This window comes from Podarcis tiliguerta (genome assembly GCF_965153285.1).
Source record: "Podarcis tiliguerta genome assembly, chromosome: 3".
Classification (NCBI taxonomy): Eukaryota; Metazoa; Chordata; class Lepidosauria; order Squamata; family Lacertidae; genus Podarcis; species Podarcis tiliguerta.
Window position 1 is genome coordinate 80,215,994 of NC_139536.1, and position 9,614 is coordinate 80,225,607.

A 9,614-nucleotide genomic window follows, 5' to 3' on the forward strand; every position below is an offset into this window, starting at 1 on the left:
CATGTAAGCCTTTTTGGTAACCATTGTTTCTTGTTCTGAAAGCTGTCTAAACACTCCTTCTGCTTCTTGATACAAAATTGCTATAGTGCATGTCTAAAAGTGTCCCAATAGAATTGTATTCCCACCACTTTTTCTAGACGTCTTAAAGAAGTGTGTGGCGCAACAGCTTCTGTGGAACATTATCCTGATTTCCATATAGGTATGACTGTAGAACAGAGAATAATTGCACCAAGGATTTGATGTTTCTGGGAAAATATATAACTACAATGTATCCACATAAAACTTCACTATTGCTGGGACTAGTTTATCATCCCTTCACACTGAATTTATTAGTGACCATATTTGCATTAAAGATCCTAAAAGGGTAAAGAGCTTTAATACTAGTGCATTTGCTGTGATCAGCAAAGTGAAGAACACTCTGATCTCAAAAATAATCCTTTATAGTGGTTATATTGTTATATAGATATACTGATAGCTTTGTCAAGGGAACAGGGCACCTCATACGAATAACTCATAGGAATGTATTGTTAGATGGCACAGTTCCATACAAGAAGACCTGTCAAGAGTATAATGTGTACTTTACTGGTTGTGTACATTACTGTTTACTCTGCCTCCAGCACACTTCTACTGCTGGTGTTTGAAACAGTGTACACGACATTAAGGTAAAGGTACCCCTGCCCATATGGGCCAGTCTTGACAGACTCTAGGGTTGTGCGCCCATCTCACTCAAGAGGCCGGGGGCCAGCGCTGTCCGAAGACACTTCCGGGTCACGTGGCCAGCGTGACATCACTGCTCTGGCGAGCCAGAGCCGCACACGGAAACGCCGTTTACCTTCCCGCTAGTAAGCGGTCCCTATTTATCTACTTGCACCTGGGAGTGCTTTCGAACTGCTAGGTTGGCAGGCGCTGGGACCGAACAACGGGAGCGCACCCCGCTGCGGGGATTCAAACCACCAACCTTTTGATCGGCAAGCCCTAGGCACTGAGGCTTTTACCCACAGCGCCACCCGCGTCCCGGTGTACACGACATTAGCCGCAAGCTATATCTATCCTGTAGTTTTGTGAGAAATACCAACGTGCTCCCCATCGAACCAACTTCCATCCCATTTGAAAACATAAGCCACATTCGCTTTGCAGTTAAACTGTGGTGTGCACATTTGAGACAGACGTTGCACACAAGCAGATGGCTGCGCAGGTGACAGGTTCACTCACAAATAGGTGCTGGGGGGAGGGTTGCAGGTGTGGGAAAACCAAACAGGTGAAGACTTCTCTGACCTCTCTCTGGTGCACACAGTAACATGCAAATGCAGTTTGAAATGCACTGGTGGGGTGGGGGGGAGACAGCCCTGCTGCATTTTAAGATGCTAATTTGTACAAAACCAAACACGAGGAAGTTCTTTCAAATCCCTTTGCTGGTCTTTGATTTTCATGCCACCATCCTTTGAGCAAATGAGCCAAAATAATCTGGGCTTTCACCGAAATAGAGTTGACAAATGGGAACTGCAACATAATGTTCCAGTATGGAGTACTCAGTTTAGCATTTCAGCCAGCCATTTTTGCAGAACACTCCATTCCGTTTCCTCCCTGCCCCATTTTCCGACCCTGCCCAGCAGTCACCGAGTATTCTGTGCCAGATGAGTATGCTCAGTCCTCATTTAGATTATTTTTGGCAGGCAGGGGTGTGTATCTCCAATTCAGAGTTGTTGCTTTTACCTCTGAATGGTATTTGACACTTCTGCATAACTTGGGTTTTTCCCAGGCCTACAAATCTACTTCCCTCTTGTGTGTGAAAGGGGCCATATTGTCTATATTCAGACCCAAACTCAGAGAATGAGTCCTTCCTCTCTGCCTTGACATTTTTGCCAACGTGATTTCTCATACATATTTTACAATGTGTTTAACTGAATCGCTTCTTTGATGTGTCTAGATCCAGCCCCTCTGTCCTTCTCCGCCTTTCTCTCTTTGATGGGCCCATTTTATCCAAAGTCACAGTATGGATTTTCTCCAGATTATTATTTCTATTCTTAATAATTGTAATTTTGCTTCTTTGTATTTAGCATCTCAGCAGGAATATACCACACTGTGTGGCCTGAAGACTGTATGTAGCTCAAGTCAATAAATATACAAATATACATCAGCAAACATTCTACCTTTGCAGCCCCATGTATTTTTGAGGTCCAGTTTAGACCATTTACATTTCCCCTTTCTGACTGCCCTCAGGGATACATTTACACTGAGACCCTAAATCTTTGGATTTCCACAGATCCCTTTTCTATGGTCACTAAGTTACAGGCAAGCATAATTAAATCAATGGACTGCAGAATGCAGAGGCTGTGTCCCCAGAGAGGCCTTGATGCCACAGATAGTCAAAGTGGATGCGTTCCAGGAGACAGCTGGAAAACATCCTCCTTTTGCACCTAGAAGCTCCTTCAGCAGTCCTACTGAAAGTTTGGCTAGCTTTTATATTTCATTTCGTAAGTCAAACCACATGTGACTTTCTGGCTCTGAAAAGTTATTATCCATTTTGTTCTATTTCGGAATGGCACATCAGTACTGCGTAACGATGAACAGAGCACAAGGAGGATGAGAGAACAGTCAAATGACAGGTCTCAAGTGTGGGGATTCCCACAATTGAAGATCTGGATGAATCACTGGAAAACAGGCTATGCTGAGTAACCCCCCCTACCCCAAAGTCATTTTTTTCTTCTTTTTCAGCCTAGAAATATCTAACATGGTTCAATTTATCCATCCTTTAAAGACACACAAAGGAGGCAACATACAGAAGAAAATATAACTGCCAAACTCTGTAGTAAGATTACTAAAGTGAAAGCGCTAGGAGACTGAGATCCAGGGACTCCTTCAACTACAAAATGTTCTACCACTGAGCTATGCTCTCACTTACCTCTAACAACAAAGGGAAGTTCAGACACAATTGGGGACCACCTCTACATGCATGTAGCCTACAAATGAGATATACCTCCACCTGCCTGAGAAACCTAATGTCTTGCCTTGGGAATGGGGAAAACATACTGATTTCTTTATGAGTAGGTCTCAGCTCATTGCCAGAAATGACCTAGAAATTCCATGGGTACTCGCTCGCTAGGAATACTTCTTTGAAAGACACACATGATAGGTTTAGCAATCTGGAACAGTTTAGTAAAACTGAAGAGCTATCTTCTGTTTATCTCTATGCAGGAATCATCAATCAATGAGTTGAGAATGGAAAAACATGGGGAAAGTAAAATAAACTTTTACTTATGTAGAATTTTCATAAATGATATGGTTGATCCACAAATCTGGTCAAAGCAGGAATAACATCAGGCCTTCATTCCCATCAAGTTGACTTGTGTTCTCGCTGATTCAAGCTCTATGAGCAATAGTTGAAGGAGCTGGGTGTTTAGCCTGGAAAAGAGGAGACTGAGAGGAGATATGAGAACTGTCTTCAAATACAGTCATACCTTGGTTGTTGAACTTAATCTGTTCTGGGAGTCCGTTGGACTCCTGAAACGGTTCAAAAACCAAGGCATGGCTTCTGATTGGCTGCAGGAGCTTCCTGCACTCAATTGGAAGCTGCGGAAGCCGTGTAGGATGTTCGGCTTCCAAAAAACATTCACAAACCAGAACACTCACTTCCGGTTTTGCAGTGTTCGGGAGCCAAAATGTCTGAGTACCAAGGTGTTTGAGAACCAAGGTATGACTGTATCTGAAGGGCTGTCGCATGGAAGAGGAAACAAGCTACCGTAGTTTTCTCATGCTACCAATGGCTTCAAGTTACAAGAAAGGAGATTCCAACTAAGCATATGAAAAAACTTTATCCTTTTTGAAAAATGTGTTTAATACAACCACATTTACTTTGAAATAAAATCAGATGCATGGAACTTTGCATCAGTTTCCCACCTAATATCACTGGGCCCTTCCTTCACTCTTTCTCCCCCAAGGTACTGTCTATTTCAAAAGCAGCACTCCTGGAGCACAAACAGCAGCTTGGGAGAAAGGCATTTTTGGCAATGAACTGGCATGGAGCCCTTATGTCAATTGAGAACACAGCACTGCATCAGGACTCCACACTTCCCCTGCAAAATAAAAGTGGCAGTGCTAAGCACACTTTTCAAAAAGCATGATTAATACAATGTGTTGTTTGGTAGCTGCAGAGATCTTACGTGAGTGCACTGAGAGGTAGCTGCTCTTCTGAGGATGTGTGATGGGCAGAAGAAAACAGTGAAAGATTGAAAGACTGAAGTAAAACAATCTTTTCTTCAGCTAGCATATACTGGTAGAATACTTACACCCTCATTTGTGTGAATGACTACAGTTGAAGATTCCCCCGCCCCCTCCATCTAATTTGTGCCCAAATTTGGTAAGGCTATTTTAGTTTATATTGCATTTTACTTTGAAACCGTAAAAACATTCATCTCACAAGAAGCTGAAACTACTCTCAATCCATTTTTAAAAATCTGGATGGGCTACTGATCGGATTTGAATATGTTTGTTATCAGAAACTAATTTGGCTCCTTAATAGTGAATATTCTATTTTCCAGATTCTCCAACTGACTTGAGATAAAATATTAAACATGGTTATCCCTTCCAATGAAACAAGATAGCATTTCTTTATTAAATTGTTAAAGATTACATACCACACCTTCTGAGAATATTTCTTTCAAAAGAAAATTATTGTTCGGTTATTGACTGTGTATTTTTTATTATGACCTATGCATTTGACAATGTTCTTAGCTTGGGACTTCAGAAATGAAGGGAAGTCACTGGCTAGGTGGTCAAGCACTGTTGAGAAGTTGCACCCAGGAACAATATTATGACAAGGGAAAGACTAACCTGACCCCATCCGTGTACTCCATTTCTTGGTTTCCCCTTCCCCCTCCATGCATTTTCCCTTTTTTATCATGTCTTATTAGACTGTGAGCCTACAGGCAGGGAATGTTATCGTTTAGCATCCGTACAGCACTTAGAACATTTTAGGTGCTTTACATGAGTTAAATAAATACATACATACAGGGCCGGCCCACCTATGAGGCAAGATGAGGTGACTACCTCAGGCAGCAGGATCCACAGAGGCAGCAGATTCCAATGTAGATCTTTATCCCTGCTTTGGTCCTGATATTTATCTTCACTCGCCGCTTCTTCCCTGGTGGAGAAGGGGCACCATTTTGTGGTTCACCTCAGGTGCCAAAATGTCTTGGGCCGGTCTTTCACGCTCCTTTCCCCAGAAGTCTCTCTTCCTCATATAGCTCTACTAAAAACATATTTATGAGAGTGTTAAAACACTGCCTACATTGCATGCCACGGTTGCTGTTGCCTTCCCAGGCTACACAAAAAAGGCATCTTCCGGTCAAAATAATCTTGCAGAATTTGACAACAGATCTGTCAAAAGTAAATGAGAGGTTCTTTCCAATTTGCCACATGCTGTCTCTATAAAAACAGCAGAAATAATGGATATGAATTTTAGGTTCTTGCAAATGAATTTAAATGCATCCTCCCTTTCCTCTTTTGTGTCTAAACTTCAGGATGGTGAGAGGAAAATGAGTCAGAAAAATCAAGAATTCAGAAAGAAGACTGGCAGTGAAGCTGTGGGGACTTGGAAGCTCCCTAGACACTATGACTAATGGAAAGCTTGAGATTGTAATAGAAATTTCATCCTGTTCAGATATGCGAAACGCCTGCTTTTCAGGGAAAAGGTTCTAGATATGTATATTTTGTATTGAACTTCTATCCCAAAGAGGAAAAATCCATAATAAAGCAATGTAAAGAAGCAGCAGCAACAATTAATTTTTGAAAATCGAGTGAGAAGTTAAAAAACATGAGAGGAAAAATTGAGCTGCTCATCGTTAACTATTTCATATCCGCTAGCAAGTACTCTGGGTTACTTGTGCAACACACATTTTACAGAAGTATTTACTATTGCAATTGATGTACTAACTCTGCATGTTTGTGCTGGGGGGAGGGGAGGAAGTACACTGTTTGTTTGTTTGTTTGTTTGTTTGTTTGTTTGTTTGTTTGGCATACATCTCACAAGATCTCAGGGCAGTTCACAGAACAAAATATTGACATATGTGTACTGGAAACACACCACACAGTGCAAACCAAAAGAATACCACCTTGAGGGAAGACATCTGGATGCACTCTAACAAATGAATATAAACTGCTCACTTATAGAAATATAAAATGGCTGTTAGAAAAAGACATTTCTAATACCAATAAATGGAAGTTTTCATTTTGCCAGCATGGGTGTGTTTCTGGCTCCTGGAAGGGAGCCCTCTTCCCCACATCCGAGTGGAACAGGCCACTGCGCTGCCACAGGCCAACATCCCATCTCTTTAGAACTGCTGGGCCTCTTTATTAAGCAAAGTTTGTACCTCACGTTTCTTTAAGCATTTATTTCATTTTGACAGCTGTGACGTAAAGAAGTCCCTTAAAAAAACAATTTTTTTTCCTAGTAATAAAAATGCCTTTGACTACCAAATATCAATTTCCTGAGTGACCTGGAAACACCATAACCATAATATTTGAGGGCAGTAGTGTTGCCAGGGCAAGATTTGAGGGGACAGCCATTCAAGAGGCAGGCACTCTGTAGAATGAGCAGGACTCCCAAACCAAGAAGAGCTGACTTACAGATTTTGAAATCGTTTATGTTGTTGCCATGTTACAAAGTTCCCCCTCCCTCCCACTACATAAGACCATTTGAAGTACAGTGCTACCTCAGGTTAAGAACTTAATTCATTCTGGAGGTCAGTTCTTAACCTGAAACTGTTCTTAACCTGAGGTACCACTTTAGCTAATGGGGCCTCCCGCTGCTGCCGCGCCGCCGGAGCATGATTTCTGTTCTCATCCTGAAGCAAAGTTCTTAACCAAGGTACTATTTCTGGGTTAGCGGAGTCTGTAACCTGAAGCATCTGTAACCTGAAGTGTCTGTAACCCGAGGTACCACTGCAAAGTGAAGTAATGCCTATTACTTCCTACCTTCCCTCCCCCCAACCTCCAGTAAATTCAGAACATAAAATTACCTAACTGCACCTCTGCTTCAGGGCTATTCAGACACCACCACCATTTGGACGTGTTATGAATGCAGCAGGGAGGAATGGACTCATGCCTGCTGGAAACCAAGCCAAGTTCTTCAGAATGGAGAGTTTTAAGGAAATTCCATATACTGCTGTTGTTGGTTTTTTTAAAAAACAGATTACAAACAGGACCATTTCTTGAGCCAGGTAGCAATTTAATCAATTTAAATTGTCCGACGCTGGAGATAGTGACACTCAATGTTACTCACTGGGCTGTTGTTCTATAAACTGTATATATAAGGAAGGCAATTTCTCTCCCAGCCCCCCAACCTTATTTGACTACAAATGGTATTGGAAAGGTTACTTGGAGTTAATGGATTTTAAACAAACCACAGGGGTGGTGGGTTGTTGTTTTTTAACCTCCTTTCCCCTAGCAAAGCAGATGGCACTGGCAGGTGTTGTGCCTCACAGGTCTTAGTATAAATAAAAATTCTGGCTATTTGTTGGACAAAAAGGGGATGTATAAACAGACCCGGGCAGTCGGATGACCTGGGACAGGGAATGTAAGCACTTCAAAATCAAGTCGAAACCAAAGTTGCATGGACGTAAAGACAGGCTGAATGATGTAGCTTTGGGCTGTGTAACTTGAAAGGACAGACCTTTGTTCCCTACCCTAGCTAGGTCTTGTATACATTCCCTGTGATTTTGATGGCCAGCAGTTACCTGGAATGCTATGCTCCATCGTGGTTGAGGAGGCAAACCCTGTGTAATATGGCAGGTCATTTGGGGTTCTCCATTAAGTGGAAGTACAGTGTTAACTTGTGCTGTCAAGCAAGCATTAGTGTCCCCAGAATCTATTCTTGCCGCGTCTCTGTGGTCTATTTTGTTTTCTTTGTGATAGCAGTGCTGCTGGTACAAGGGTATCACAACGCATGATTTTAGAAACAAGCCTTTCCTTAGCCAGCAGTAATAGTAGCTGAAGGTGAAGCTCTCGCTGGCAGCCCCATTGAGTTCAGTGAGAAAGTAAATAAAGGAAGTACTCAACTCTTCCATCAAATCAATGGCATTTAAAAGTGCTCAGTCCCAGGCAGGGCTTTTTTCAGCTGGAACTCAGTTCTGGCACCTCTCTGGTGCCTCCAAAAGAATAATGGAAACTGTAGTTTGTTAAGGGTTTGAGAGAATTGAAGCTGTGAGGGGCAGAAAACTACTGTTCCCGTGGTTTTTTGAGGGCAATAATGTGCTTTAAACATGAATTGAATGTGAGTTATAAATGTATGGTGTGGATCTGCCTTAATAGTCCCAAACTAATATATTCCACTATGCAACTTTATCATCACTTTCTGCTAAGGAGAAGAAACCTTAAAAGATCTGTACCTAGGAGCAGTTCTGTTTACAAAATACAGTACAAAGCTGTATGAAACACGAAATGCAAAAGTGTGGGGTGGGAATGTGAGCTTTCACAAACAGGGGATAGAAAATGTAAAGTTATGACACAAAAGGCTGAATGTTATTTATCACAGGCAGGGAGGGCACATCCTGTTTCACTGATGCCCTGCCACTTTCTCCCCCTCCTTTACCCAGATTGTGCAACCGAGCCTGTGAAGCCTTATGACCAAGTGATACTAACCTAAGGTTACCAGATGTCCCCAATTCCCGGGGACAGTCCCCGGATTTACAAATCAGTCCCCATACAAAATCCATTGAAGTTAAAAGAGTGTCCCTGGATTCATTGAAAAAAATCTGGTAACCTTGTGCTAACTGCTGGCAGTCATCTCCAAGGTTCCTAGTACACCTTTTCATGGTTCCTCATCTTAAAAACCAAATTTGGGTGGGCTGCCCTCAAACCGGGATACTGTCCAACAGAGGACCGTCCTTCAAAACAGAGGACTGTCCTCTATAAAAGTAGGACACAAGGCTAGCCACTTCCTGCTTGATGTAGGCCTAATTTACCGGTATGTGAAATAAGGGCAAATCCATGACCTGATGGTTTTCAACTGACTGTTGAAATCTCTCAGATTATATGCCGGCCATATTTAATGAAGCTAGCAGCTTCCTCCGGAGCCGGCAGCAGAAACAAACAATATCGTAATTTGAAATTCCCTTGAAGTGCATGGCCTGAAGAGGACAACCGACATCTGCTCTCAAGAGGGAAGCAATCCGGTGCGTAAAATTAAAATAAAAGCATCAGAGACGAATGGATCAGGGCTGCAGGGATTTATTGCCAACCATATTTCGTAGGCTACACACTACACACTAGCTCGGTATAATAATAATAATACCCTCCAAGTGTCCCTATTTTCCAGGAACAGTCCCGGATTTACTGAAAACGTCCCTGTTTCTGATTTGATTGCGAAATGCCCCGCTTTTCCTTAGGATGTCCTTGTTTTCACTGGAGGGGATGGTCTCGATATCAACATTATGGCAACCACGATGAGGTAGAAGGACATGTTAGGATCTTTGGAGGAGGGGGGAGCCAGTTGTGCCAAACGCGGAAGGGTGGAGAAGGAAGCAACCCTCCTCTCCCCGCTACACTCGGGGTAAATGGAGACAGGGCGATCCGCCTTTCTCCTTCCGACCTTCCTTTGGGAAGGAAGCCTCCGCGCG